The 13,962-nt window shown below is 36.6% G+C and overlaps 1 long non-coding RNA gene across 1 annotated transcript; it reads left to right on the plus strand.

The window, feature by feature from the left end:
- The first annotated feature begins 9,967 nt into the window (after positions 1 to 9,967).
- On the plus strand, positions 9,968 to 13,761 carry LOC123528131 (uncharacterized). The gene is made up of 3 exons (XR_006681896.2): positions 9,968 to 10,106; positions 11,128 to 11,183; positions 12,970 to 13,761. It is a non-coding gene; the product is annotated as an uncharacterized LOC123528131 (long non-coding RNA).
- Positions 13,762 to 13,962: the final 201 nt, after the last annotated feature.

Consider the following 13,962-nt stretch of genomic DNA (forward strand, 5'->3'; position numbering starts at 1 on the left):
GATGCCTGAATAACATTCTTTACTTCTTCTGGTGTCCTCAATTGGTGGTTGTGTTTCAGCTTCGTCAGAAATGTCAGATACAAAACAGGATGCTATGTCTGTATTTTGTCTATTTTGTTTAAGAAAAAGTCACTAAAGTCTTGTGCGAGTTGTTTGGAGGATGCAGCTTTTGGTAAAGTGATGTCATTTGTAGCACCTAACAGATGCTTTGTGATTTTGAAAAGGCTCTTTGAATCTTTTTGGCAAGATTCTACCTTATCCGAGTAGAAATGTATTTTTGCCCTTTTTAGTAACCTATGTACTGTTGCACACTGTTCTCTGTAAAGCTGGTGGTCTATTGTCAGTCTTGATTTGCGCCATTTCTGTTCCAACTTGCGCCTTAAATGTTTAGCATCATGAAGTTCTTGTGTATACCAGGGACAGGTTGGCCTCTGAATAATAGTTTTTGTGCGCAGTGGTGCATGCTTATCAATAATTGATGAGTTCTTGTGTGTATGTGTTAACTAACTCATCAACATCTGTCTTTTGCATGATTGCTTTCAAGGACTCTGAGTTCAGAAGATCCCCTTTGAATGAGTCAACATCAATTGCCCTACGTTTTCGAAAGGAAACAGTTTTTCTCACTGGTGGAGGTCTTTGCAAGTCACTGAAAAATGATCGCGAGCGACCTTACCGCAGTTGTCAGACATACCTGGATCAGTGACTTCAATGTTTTACACGATGTCATCTTTATCTCTTATTATGACAACATCCAGAATGTGTGAGTGGCTTCATTAACATGTTGTCGCATTCCGTGTGCATTCAAAGTACTTACAAGGTTTGCTGTGTGTCTATCAGTCGGAATGTCAAAATGAAAGTTTAAATCTCCTACAATGATGATTTGTTTGTCAGTTGTTGCAAGTCTAGATAAGAAATTGGGTCATTCATTCTCAAGAAAGTCTCCTATTTTACGCCCATTTCCCGGGATGGTGGTTGTCTATAAACGACAGCAAGACGCAAAATGATATTTTTATGCTCATCTTGCAGTCCGTGTATTCGAAAGTTGAGAAATCTTTGTCTCGTGTTGATGCCAGAAGGCGGACATCTATAGAAGTTCTATGTATGATTGCTACGCCACCGCCACGGCTGCCCTTACAGCGGGGGACGTGCTTGATTTTGTAGCATCTGGAACACGTTCACCTAAGCATGTTTTATCTACAGCACTGCCAAGTCATGTTTCTGTAACAGCAACTACATTGAATTCATTTGAAATGATAGAGTCACAAAAAGAGAGTGCCTTATTTTAACTGATCTTGGGTTAATACTACATACTTTAATTAAGGTCTGACTTAACTAGAGAGGGAGGTTCACGTTGTACATGTACAATATTTTTATTTTGTTAGTAGAAGGCACTGCTGATACTTTACCTGCACCTTGATGAGTCTCTGCAAGTATGGGGATTGTCTGAGATAACTATTGTCCGTTTTTGAGATTGACCCCATAATCAGAAACGGTTTAAACTTTGCATGTACTTTGATGACTCTGTGAAACTATATGAATTACTTGCGGTAGTTCCCGTAGATTGTCTATGTTAACCCCTTTATTTGTATTCCAAACACGACTTAATTTAGGAATTCCCTCTCGAGAACCCCTGTACTGAGAGTAACCTGATTGTCCAAAGTTCAATAGACCTAAAAGTTTTAATTTTGATAATAATAGCTGATCTGGCTTTTCAATATTGATTGATTGACGTATAATGGAAAGATCATATCTATTGTACTGTATAATTCCTTCATTCTCTGCTAAGTGTTCACCAGCTGTCACGGATATAGCTGGAGGCATGTTTCTTGATTTTAAAATCAGAACTATATCACTAAAATGATTTTAAAACTTCTAATATCATGCAAACCACTGTAAACTTCTTCACAAAAATACACCAATCCATTCACAATTCCTTTATGTACAATCTTGCCAAATTTCTGAATTTTTCATGAAGTATTTCCACTCATAGACATGAAAAAATTGCTAGCGCAGAAAAAGGCAGCCGACACATTAGCGCATATATAACTGTAAATTTAAGATAAAAGTATTGCATTTTTTAAAAAAGGAGTAGCGCAATAAAGAAAAGTAGCGTAATACAAAAAGAATAGTGCAATAAAAAAAGAGTAGTGCATGCTATCTATGTCCAGGGAACGACTTACTAACTCCTGGGAACGAGTTAGCTATGTCGTAGGAACGACTTACTGTCTCGTTCCCACGGCAGAGTAAGTCGTTCCCACGACATAGCTAACTCGTTACAACGACATAGCTATCTCGTTCTTACGAGTTAGTCAGCCAATCAAATTGTTTGTTATATTTATTATACCTGTGATCATCATGGACGACCGAGGAACAAACTTGAACACTGTCTGTGGTTCCAGTCATGTCACCTTTAAAGTCAGTTAACCTGAACTCGACCTAGTAGGGGTTGGAGTGGCTCAAACCCCAGTCGGGTGGTATGAACTGTTCCGTCGGGAATACTCTGGCATACCGACAGCAGAGGTCCGAAAGGCCCCTGACAATATTTGTGGACTCGTGTCAGGCTGTTTTTGTCACATTCAGTCAATCTGCGGTTGGAGAGGGATTGACCACTCGTCGGCTGATGTTAGTCATTTCATCGGAAATACTCGTGACTGCACACGGCGGAGGACAGAACGTTGACCCAGACACTGTATGTGGTTCAATTACTGGCTGCGTTCTGTCGAGTCAATCCCTCCGGACTCGACGTGGTGAACGTTGGAGAATGTCGGATCCCTCGTCGAATGGAGTCGTTTCCTCGGGGATACTCTTGTATAGCGACGGTGGATGTCCGAAAATGGACCTGGACAATATAATATAAGGTGACAACAATCAGCCGGAGATGAGCGTACGTATAGATGACATGTCAGGCCTCTTCCGTCGCCATACCAGAGTATTCTCGACGGAACGACTCATACCAACTGACTGGGGGCCTAACCTACTCCAACGCACATTGGATCTAGTACGGGTGGATTTGCACGAAAGGCGACACAAACCAGCCGGAGATTGACCTACATGCAGTGTCAGAGGGTATTGGGGCATCTACCGTCGGCATACCAAAGCAAGCCCTTACGGAACTGCTCATATCGACTGACTTGGTGTCCAACCCCCACCAGGTCAAGTTCGGGCAAATTGAGTCTGAAGCCGACAAAAACCAGCCGGATATTGGCCGACATACAGTGTCACTGGCATACCAAAAGGCTTCTACCACTCAATAGGGAGTCCAACCCACTAGACTTAATGCGGATTGACTCAGAAAGAAAAATTTAGCAGCCACATCTGTGACCACAGACAGTGTCAAAGTTTGTTCCTCGGTCGTCCATGATGATCAGAGGTATAATAAATATAACAAAAAATTTGATTGTCTGACTAACTCGTGGGAACGAGATAGCTATGTCGTGGTAAAGAGTTAGCTTCGTCGTGGGAACGACTTACTATGTCGTGGGAACGAGAAAGTAAGACGTTCCCACGACATAGCTAACTCGTTCCCACGAGGTAGTAAGTCGTTTCATCGACATAGCTAGCATGCACTACTCTTTTTTTATTGCACTATTCTTTTTTTCATTACACTACTTCTTTTTATTACGCTACTCCTTTTTTCAATGCAATACTTTTTTTTCGCAACCTCAAAACAATGTTACACACATCTGCACAGGCTGTTGAGATTTTAAGAAAGCACTTGTGCAATGCACAGTATAATTCAAAATACACATCACCTGACAATGCACATATAGAGATATAATTCAAAATACGCATCTATTGACATTCAAAATGAGATAATAGGAATTTACTCTAATCAAATACTAAAAGAAACATTGTAAGCGAACTGTATAAATGCTCCTTTCTTTACCATCATTGCTGACGAAGCAACTGACAAATCAACCAAGGAACAACTCTCACTATGCTTGCGTCAGGATTAGGCCTACTGATGATACATGACTGTGTCTCTGTAAAGAGTTCCTATAGGTGTTAAAACTAATCGCAATATCTTGGATTTCGTCAAAGAAGCTGATCAAGATATTTTAAAGATAAAAGCACAGTGCTATGATGGGGCATCAAACATAAAAATACCGTGGTGTGCAAACGGTTATAAAAGAACAAACTCCACGTGCAAATGATGTATATTGCTCTAAAACCCCATGTATCCGAACCGTGGTGGCGACTGTGCAAGATAAAGCTTTCTTTCCGATTACTCAGCTATACGATTGGTAGCGTCTACCGAGGAACTGGAAGAGAAGCTGTTTCATTGGACGAAATGGAGCAACGCACTAAAATGCGAATCCTTCTGAGACTTGGTGGAGTCGAGCTGATGCCCTCTCAGTGGTAACCAATGCTCTGAAAACACTGCGTGAAGTTGAAGATGAGAAGGCAGGCCAGTATCTTGCTGCAGTTCTTAGATTTGACTTTATCATTTCTATTGTAACTGAAAATGTTTTGAGTATTATCATAGCGCTGACGAGCCTTTTGCAGAAGGGAGATATGGACTTTCTAAATGACATTACGGAGACACAGATACAAGTTCTCTCGAATGAGCGAAATTATTCTGCAGTGCGGCTTGTCCTATACGAAAAGGCAGTGCGTATGATCAGAAAACATCTAAACCAAGGCGTGTTGGAAGGCAAATACATAGAGACAACTATGATGCAGAATATGTCTTGGATTACTGGCAGTGTACGGAATACAATGTATTTGTCGACCATTTTGTCTAGAAATGGTAACTCGAATTCTACAAAATGAAGACCGTTTTGCCGCCGAAAATCTAATTAAAACAGTCAAATGTGCCAGTGCCTATTCACACCGCATATGCACCAGATCTTCACGGCATATTTTAGATTTTTGAAAATGAGGTAACAAAGAAGAAAGTAAACTGGAATATTGTCAGTCAGAAACCACAGACTTCAGACCACTTCTATACCTCCCAGCAAGGTCTTGTATCCGTGTGTAAACACTATTCTGTCTGTGCTTATGACCATGTCTCCAACATCTGCATTTTGCGAACGCTCAGTCAGTGCAATGAAACGCACTTCAAAAACTACTTTCGTTCAACAATGACGAGTGATAGAATGTTTTTCCTAGCTCTGATACACATTCACAAGGATGTTTGCATTCACTTCACAGACATGCACAATATGGACTTTTTTCTGACCCAAAACCTGCTCTTTACGAATTTATAAATGTAACGGAAAAAGGAATGGACCTTTTCCCTCTATACAAGACACAGTTCCCGGAAATTGTTAAATGCGAATAAGATATTGTAGCGGTTATTAGAAATGATTAATTATAGGTATAACTTATGGGTGGACGGATAGCTCAGTAGTTTGCACACTGTCCTTCCAATCCTGAGGCCGGGGGTTCGATCCCCGGCAGCTACTCGGGAATTTTCAGAAACGCTTTTCACTGTTTCCCACCCAACTAGAGGTGTACTGGTCAGGAACCCAGGCAATCCTTGCGTGTATCAGTGCTATACACTGGGCACGTTAAAGAACCAGGCTGTCTATTCGCAACGAGCTAGGCTAAGTTAGCCGGACAAGCCTGTATCTGATTTCTGATCTCTCTGTCGTGGGGGCTTTGTCTCACTCTGTACCTCTGGTCAGATCGCTCTGTGTCTGTACTATACTGTACTGAATTATGCGCCCTGTGTGGCTGCATTTGAACTATGTAAAGCGCCTTTGAACGTGAAATTGATCATGAAAAGGGCGCTATATAAATCTGGTATAATAATAATAATAATAATATAACTTCTTGAAACTGAATCCCATGGTGAAATTTAGATAGCTTAAAGTCAAGATAATTATTGGAAGGATTGTGTGCATGGTGTACGTAGTATTTCAAAAATGTGGGAAATCAAATGTAAAACTCTTGTTTCTCAAAAGTGTAATCCCTAGATGTATTTTCAAACATACAAATGTAACAGAGTTGTGAAAATGGTCGCTGAGCTAAAAGGGACAAATAAAGACCAGGTCAGTTATGCCTTTTTTTGCAATTTTTAGTGTCTATAAGTCGTTCTTCGGGAAACTGTAAGCGAAATAGGTCAGTACCGGCATCTGACCACAATTTCAAATGCTGGCAAAAAACGTCAAAATAAATGTATAAACATATATTGACAATTATGTGTCGCCGGTGAGGTGCTCAGATGTAGCACAGGGCGTATGATAGCAAAAACATTTCCGGGGGAGCATGCCCCGGAATGAGTAAATCAGAGTTTTCTGCTAATATTTTCTGTTGTGTTTAAGGGGACGCATATTGCTACATTCACAGTTCATATAGCAATGCGGAAGGGGTGCATATTCAAGAAATCGATGGTGGGAAAATAAAAAACATATTCCTAAACTGATATAATACTGATGGACACCTGTAATATTCAGTATTTTGTAGATAAGGATGTGGTACTATGAATGTAATAGGAAAACAGAGGTCTTTGTGAAAGTACATTCAACACAAAATATTAAGCTTTTGTATAAGGAAAAAACAGGTTTTTTTACAATAACAGTGTTCCAAATAATGTTGAAGGGATGAGATTTTCTTTCTAACACACCAGGTTTGCTTAAACATGTAAAAATTTAACGCCACGTCTGGTCTGTTCATCTCGGGATGGACGCCATATTTGTCATTGATAAAAAATGTAAACAAAAAAATCAGAGTGGGATTAGCATTGCAAGGGCATAACATGACATTCTACACAATGAATACCTTAGAACAGATATCTAAGATGCTACACAGGTCAGGCGGGTTAAATGCATAATGTCGATCACTTGAAATTCATCTTGAAAATGTGGTTAATTTTAGTTTGTTTACATGGTTTTTAATTTTCCCACGACTTCTCGGCGATTCACTGCAAATGTATTACTGCGCCGGACGAAAGGTAACTCTAATAAACAACGGGAGACAACTTAGGTGTCAGCACGTGTACGATTTTTAAAAAAAAACATGTCGATGATTATAATTTCTTATCAAATAATGAATCCTATTCAGATATTCGTCTTTAATATTAGAAAATTATTAATTTCTGTGGACATTTGTCAAATAATATTACTTACAGTGGACTACTTTGCGCATCAAACTGGTTTCCGCTTCAGTTGTGAGGCACTTCCGTTATACTTTTTGACAACAAAAACAAAACAGAAAATGAATCAATAAAGTCACTTATAAACCGACTGCTACTTAAATCAGTGTAAGTAAAGTTGTTGTTACAACATTATACATGTTCGTTACGTTATGATATAAAGTTTATCTTGAACTGCATAATCCATTAATTACGTTTAGATGATATTGCATTTACAACTTATTTGACCCCGTTTTTTTTTTACGTGAATGACAGCATTCTCGTGCAACTCGTGCAAACAGAATTATGAAAAGTATGGTGGAGAATTCAAGGACAAATTATAAATGACATTAAAGTGAGGATAACTGTATATTCGTCCAGTTTTGATCATTGACATTCCTGCTGTTTATTAGTAACTTTTGTGAACAAGATTAGAATGTTGCTTTTGCACATATACACATTGATTGGACCTCTCAACCAAATTTCATACCTTATTTTTGGGATTTTTAAGACAATACAATTCAAAAGTTTGTTGAATGTGTTTTGATATTTAAGTGCATTGTAGTTCATGAATACCAAGTTCAAAATTAATAATGGCAACATTTCTAGGCCTTTATTGTAAGCCACTACACTTCTGTAACGATAAATGTTTAATGTATTAAGGGGAATATACTCTTTTAGTTTTGTAATGTGGCATTCCTTGACCACCGTATCTTTTCTTATGCACTACTTTGTAAACAAACTAAATAATGTGTTTTAGCTCACATATGCGAAATAAAAAGCAAGACAGTGAACTTATTTCACATTCTTTCTTTAAATTAGAATCTGTAGGACATTGATAAATGTTTGGACAAAGTGAAGCACTATTATTTTCGCACCAAAAAGTCTTAATTGTTGACTTTGAATGTACACAAGAAGTCTTATATAATTCAACAATAACTTTCTTGTTTCAGTTTTTCTCATTTTTATTTTAGTGAGCAATCCTTTGTGTACTTATAACAGTTGAAACAGTATTCATTTCATTTACCAAAACCTTGTACTTTTTTGCAGGTAAATTTTATAATACCCCACCCACTTTTTTCTAATTTCAAAGTATGCGTCCCCTTAAACAATACCATCATATTTTGTGCTATAATGAACCCACAGATATAGCCTGAATCTTTGTGATTTCCAAAAAAAATATTATCCGGCACCGGTACGTGAAATAAAGGTGACGTATTAAAGCTGAGACGTTACAACATAATTATTAAAGAAGAACAATCATATAGTGTGTGTAAATACATAAACCTCGCGGCAACTTTAGTATTTCTATAATATAAAATAGTATAGTTGTTCATGTACGTGCACAGCGCCTTTGAAGACTGTGTAGTACGTGTTCAGCACCATTTCGTATTTTTCGACATTCATTTTTTTGGCAGCTTTGTTTTTCGCCAGTTCGTTACATGTTTACGAAAATAGTTTCTGTTGGATATAAAAATAGTCACATGGGACTAGATCTGGTGAAGTGGGGAATACTCCAGCACAGTGACCACTTTTTCCTTCAAAAATTAATAAATGATATATGCCTTCATTTTTGTACAAGCATTGTCAGGTAAAATGTGGGTGTATTCAATTGTACTTGAAGGTCGGCGTTTAAAAGGTATTTTCCAAGTGTCTCAATACAACATGGAACACTGGTTATGTTAACTGCCCGTCGTAACATAGATAAACGGCGTTAAAACCGATTCTAGCTTTCAAAACGATGCTGCATTTTTGCTTTTCAGTCAGTATTTGGGGTACCCACCGAAAACAAATTTTGTTAACTTTCAAAATAAATTGAACAGTCAGTATAACATCCTTGGTTATTACCTCTTAAATGTAGGCTTTTTTGTTTATTATATGACAACCGACATCCTTCTTGTCTTCCAAGTGCACTTCCCCTGACTTGAAACGTTTTATCAAAGATGTAACGGTGCTGTATATCACCTTGTTTAGATACATCTCATGCTTAAATCAAGTTTATTTCTACCTTTGACGTAAGCTCTGATTTTAGTCACATGTACAGAACATTCTCCTGCCACCATTTGATAAAGAACAATGACCATAGGTATTTTGAATAGCACAACTAAACATATTGGTGAAATCACAGAAATCAAATCGAATGTAGAACACAAGTAGATAATTAGTGTCTATGTATACATGTCAAATATGACACACTAGAACTGTCCGAGTAAATAACCTTAAGCCAGACAGGTATTTGAGAATTATAACATATCCATTCACATACAATGGATAGCGACCTAGTTATTCTATGATATTTTAACATTTTAATACGGTTGTAAAATCTTAAGCGAACTCTTTCAATGTCTTAATTTCTTGTATATCCTCAAACCTCAGCTAAAGAACTGAGTATTGGTGTTACGAAGGAATCAAACGAATTGCACATCTTTCTTGGGGCTAAATTAAAGTCCTAAGTATTTATCAATAAACAGTCAATTGCCTTGGGGCTTGACCAACTGGTATTTGTGTATTATAGCTAAAGTTGACACAGCACACCCAGATGATAAAATTTAAGAAATACAATAGGCGGGCAAGAAAATTTCAGGTCTTACATAATACCAACAAATACAACATCATCTTGCATATACTACGTTTATCAAGTATATGGAGCATATGCAAACCAGTCAAGAGCTTGCGAGTCAGATCCCGAGAAAAGGGAGGGGGCGATACTCTCCGTTATGATTTTACAGAATATATCATGTCTGAACTTGTTTGCCTTCTCTAATTTTCGTGAGGAATAAGTAGTACTGTTACGGAATTCAAAAACATTATTCAAGCTTTATCTACAAAATACATAAACCAAGATAGCTGTGTTGCAACAAATGAATTTGCATAATATAATCTTTTCAGTCACCGACTCTGGTGCAAACGAAAACGTTGACTCATCACATTCATCAAACACAAAGACTTTACTTGGTGTTGGATTTGGTACTTTCATAACTACGCTAACTATTGTTGGTAGTTGTTTAGTCATTTATAGGCACGTGAGGTAAGTACATGTCTAGACAACGTCCATGGTTTTCACTATATTTTTCACATAATAAAGTATTTCTTCGTTCTAATCAGCGATTCGCTGTAGGATCACATGACGGCATACTATATTTCCGGGTTGGATAAAAAACATTTCATTCAATATTGGAGGGATCAATAGCTTACGCTTTGCAATTCAACGTAAATCAAAAATGTTAACGCAGTTCTTGTTAACATTTAACATTTGTTTTGAACGCGTGGAACTGTAAGTCACACCCTTTTAATTGCTTTTTTTTTCTAATATCTGGTCAACGTAAATATAAAGATTATCTTACATGATTCAAAATATTATGGGACATACCGGTATATGAACTGGTTACCAGCGGCAAAAATTCCTACTAATCTCGCAATTCTGCTCGTTCAATATAATAGTATTTTTTCAGCTGTGTACTCGTCCAAATATATCTAATTGTTGAACGAAAAAAATAGTGTAAACCATGATACTAACGCTGTTTAACGGTTGCCTCTGTAGACGTTTCACTCCTAGAGTGTGTTTATTAAATTACAAGAACTATTGCATGCATAGAATCAAAGTCATCATAAACAACTTTTCTCTATACCAGATAATAATTAACACCTAACGATTTATAGTTGCATGACTTAACAACATTCCAAACTGAGATAAGTTTTCATGATTCGAATATTGTGGACTTAAGACCGATCTTCCCGCATCAGTTTCAAAAACCAAATAGTAACACTAAAATATTATTCTGTTCTCTTCCTATTGAACGTTACAGGGCGCAATCGATTTTGCCAGATGCTCTGAGCACCTTCATAAAAACAAAAATTAATATAAATTACCGACCAATACGTGGGTCAAGTTTGAGGCGAATATAACGGTATGCATATATTAGTAAAATAATACAGATAATATTTTTTACATTTCTGTTTTAATGTACTTTCTGTATTTACTGTTTCTTTCCTCATGTTTACATTGTACAGCATATTTATAACAAAAAGAGCGTATTTTCTATTTTCAGACTGAGACGAAACTGCAGGCAAACTAGTAGAAATGATCCTTGTCAACAAACGGAAAGTAATTTTTTCTATTATTAAGATAAAATAGCTTTGTTTGAAAAGTACAAAATATACTTCAAAACTCCATGCAAGAGGTTAATTGTATATTTATTCAATTATTCATAATACAATATAAATCAGAAAGGTCTGATGATAAAAGACTTTTCGCAAATCATTCTCCCTTATAACTGGTTATATAAAAAGGAATACCTGGATTTCATTTGAGAACTTTTATCCTGTATTTAACCAAAGATTAAAAATCATCATTAAAACTTCATGTTGGAATTAGTTTGAAGTTCGGACATTTTGTCTAGTAATATAACCGGCCTAATTTGATTTCAATACATTGTTAAACGTATTATCTCTTCATCTGTTATATAATATACGAGTTTTGATGGTAGAATAAATTAGGTACAGATATTTTGAGTACTTGGCCTCACAGCTTGTAAGAGAACTTTGTTTTGAGTGGCAATATGCTTTGTACAAATATTCTTAGGTGGGGAAATTCGGTAACTCCGTTACATTTTCTTATTGTTATTTTTTTGTTGTTTTGTTGCTTTTTGTTAGACATATTTATTTTGTAAAATTGATTCTTACAAATAACATCTAAATCCATCAAAATACAATTATATAAAGTGCGTAATAACAACTTTTATTAGAAAATATTACCCACTAAGTACAATATTTATTAGTTTATTTGCAAAACAAAGATGAATTATTTACAGAGGAAAAGACTTCCAGCAAATAAAAGGAAAACAAAATCACTTTTTTACCAATTCAGCTGTCTTACGTTTATTTTGACATAATTTACTTTCAAAATGTTGTATAGCACCGACACAAATACTATCTCGCACATTACAAATCCAAAATGACCTTGTTTCCATTCTGGCGATTTCACAACATGAGAAAACATATATTTATACAGAAGTTCGAAATATGTAAATGCAGCCAAATTAATAAATCAGACACAGACAAGAGGAAGAGCGTTTGCAATATCTTACAACGAAAAATTAAAATTTTAAGCCGGCATTAGTGTTTGGCACTGTACAGATTGATCGCCGGATACGACCTGTTACGTTTATACAACCCTTTTGGAGAGTCAAAAGTTCCAGATACAAAAATGTCTTTCATGATCTTTCATTGTAATTTCCGATCTAGCACACACTGTATTCAGAAAGAAAGCAATTGCAAAGGTAAAGAAACTGTATCGCATTAAAATCACAAGTAAAACAAACATTCGCTGTACGTGACATTAATATCATGATAATGGTTTTATATATTATAATAACTAGATTAATGAGAGAGTGCTATATTTTCAAAATTTATCAATCATCTATTCCTGCTGTTTAACTAATTAAGGTCTTAATGTGACGTTACTGGTATTTCCTGAACAAAAAAACGGAAGGCTTTCTTTTTATCAAAGAGTTTACAACAGTGCTGAGAAGCGATTATTTTTAGTGTTAACTGAAACATTAGCGTGTAGGGAGTTGTACAAATGAAGTAATAAGGCCTATTTATTAAGCATCGGTAAGTTGATTTCTAACATCGCTGGCATTGTTTAAAGCATAAAAAGTACAGTTTTGCAACTTTTTGTTAAAAAGTTTAAAACAATATTCTCCAAGGCCATAAAACATTTAGGGTCGGGTAAAAAATTTAGGGTAGGTCAGGATACCGGAAACAAACAATTTTATTTTTACGCCTAAGAGTATGTTTTTTTTCCAACATTATAATCATAATTTATTTTCTTAAAAATATTAGATATACAACACAGAAATTCGTCAACATAGCATAACATTTTATTGCAGACATTCAGTCTTCTCCCCAATATGAAACAATTGATAACGGCAAGAAAGAAAGCAACCAAAGCAACCAGTACAGTCAGCTGCAAGCGCCACATGAACAAGAGGATGTCACAAGAGAAAGACATGCAGACAAGACTGTTGAACACACCGAAACAGACCGCAATATCCAGGACTATACCAATATCAGAATATAAATGAACTTCCGATAGTTCAGTTAATTCTAAACGGTTTTTAATACATCAACTGTTCTGTCTAGAAACAGGACGTATTGTACAGTTTTGTATTGAACGAATACAGACGTTTTACTTTCATGGAAAATGCACTATATTGTACAGGAGATGAATAATGTTTAACTTTGTAATATTTTATTGTATATTTTGAATTATTTGCCTTCCTTTGAAGTAAAGAACTGGCACAAACATTAAAGAATACATTGTAATACATTTCTTTAATATATCCAATGCTGTCTTAGAGAAAAATTATATGTATTGTGCCTATTCGTAATAAAAAATATGCTTTTACCCCCAACTTTATCAATAAAAACAGGGCTAAGGCGAAAACCGTAATAATATCAAGGGGTTTCGCAAGTGCATTGTGGGTGGACGGATAGCTCAGTGGTTTGCACACTGGCCTTCTAATCCTGAGGTCGGGGATTCGATCCCCAGCAGCTACTCGGGAATTTTCAGAAACGCTTTTCACTGTTTCCCACCCAACTAGAGGTGTACTGGTCAGGAACCCAGGCAATCCTTGTGTGTATCAGTGCTATACACTGGGCACGTTAAAGAACCAGGCTGTTTAATCGCAACGAGCTAGGCTAAGTTAGCCGGACAAGCCTGTATCTGATTACTGATCTCTCTGCCGTGGGGGCTTTGTCTCACTCTGTCCCTCTGGTCAGATCGCTCTGTGTCTGTACTAGTAGAGGATGAATTATGCGCCCTGTGTGGCTGCATTTGAACTATGTAAAGCGCCTTTGAACGTGAAATTGATCATGAAAAG

Source organism: Mercenaria mercenaria, chromosome 14 (assembly GCF_021730395.1).
Source record: "Mercenaria mercenaria strain notata chromosome 14, MADL_Memer_1, whole genome shotgun sequence".
In the NCBI taxonomy this organism is placed as follows: domain Eukaryota; kingdom Metazoa; phylum Mollusca; class Bivalvia; order Venerida; family Veneridae; genus Mercenaria; species Mercenaria mercenaria.